Here is a 1,663-nt window from a genome sequence, read left to right on the forward strand (position 1 = left end):
GTAATCCTCCATACTCCAGTAGGAGTGAAAGGATAATTAAAACTTGAAACTTGTGTGTGTGTGTGTGCGTGACAGACAGGCAGACAGAACGACATACAAACAGGTATGTCCAGGTACATGAAATGTCTCAGAACACTCCTTGGCATATCCTGCAAAGACGATATCATTGATGAAGAAATAAGAAAAAAAACATCGCACAGCACAGCACGTTGGTGGGTTTGAAGACCTCCTGATCACAGTGACTATAAAAAAAAAAAGGAAAACAAGAGAGGCAAGGCCTTCAAGACTCACTTGTGATAAATTAAGTCCCCTAGCATTAATTACAGAGTAATTTCCCTTTTTTACTATCTGCACCAAACGTTTGCAAAATAAATAAAACTTCCATGCTTAGCAAAAGAAGTTCCTGTTTGAACAAAAAATGATAATAATGACTCCTCTTGTTGTTGTGTCAGAATAAGAGGTCAAAGTGCCAAGTTTAGAGAATACAAAAAATATAAATATAACAGTAAATGCAGTTTGCATATAATTAGGCTTCTTTTTTTTATTTTTTTGTGTCCATCCCAAGACGACTGGAAAGAACTGAATTTTTCCTATTTTTATGCCTAATTTGGTGTCAACTGACAAAGTATTTGCAGAGAAAATGTCAATGTTAAAGTTTACCACACACACACGCACACACACACACACACACACACACAGAGACAACCGAACACCAGGTTAAAACAAGTGAGTCAAAAAAGGAAAATGAGCCGGTGTGGCTACCTGACAAGATCCGACAGGCTCTCCACGACCATCCTTCATGGAACGGTGCAGGGGGGGTGGGGGGGGGGGGTACTCTCCACGACCATCCTCCATGGAACGGTGCAGGGGGGGGGGGTACTCACCACGACCATCCTCCATGGAACGGTGCAGGGGGGCGGGGGGGGGTACTCTCCACGACTATCCTCCATGGAACGGTGCAGGGGGGACGACCATCCTCCATGGAACGGTGCAGGGGGGAGGTACTCTCCACGACCATCCTTCATGGAACGGTGCAGGGGGGACGACCATCCTTCATGGAACGGTGCAGGGGGGGAGGGTACTCTCCACGACCATCCTTCATGGAACGGTGCAGGGGGGAGGTACTCTCCACGACCATCCTTCATGGAACGGTGCCGGGGGGAAGGTACTCTCCACGACCATCCTTCATGGAACGGTGCAGGGGGGGGGAGGTACTCTCCACGACCATCCTCCATGGAATAGTGCAGGGGGGAGGTACTCTCCACGACCATCCTCCATGGAACGGTGCAGGGGGGAAGGTACTCTCCACGGCCATCCTCCATGGAACGGTGCAGGGGGGAGGTACTCTCCACGACCATCCTTCATGGAACGGTGCAGGGGGGGGGGGAGGTACTCTCCACGACCATCCTCCATGGAACGGTGCAGGGGGGAAGGTACTCTCCACGACCACCCTTCATGGAACGGTGCAGGGGGGAGGTACTCTCCACGACCATCTTCCATGGAACGGTGCAGGGGGGAAGGTACTCTCCACGACCATCCTTCATGGAACGGTGCAGGGGGGTGGGGGGGGGGAAGGTACTCTCCACGACCATCCTTCATGGAACGGTGCAGGGGGGAAGGTACTCTCCACGACCATCCTTCATGGAACGGTGCAGGGGGGAAT

Source organism: Babylonia areolata, chromosome 5 (assembly GCF_041734735.1).
Source record: "Babylonia areolata isolate BAREFJ2019XMU chromosome 5, ASM4173473v1, whole genome shotgun sequence".
NCBI lineage: Eukaryota > Metazoa > Mollusca > Gastropoda > Neogastropoda > Buccinidae > Babylonia > Babylonia areolata.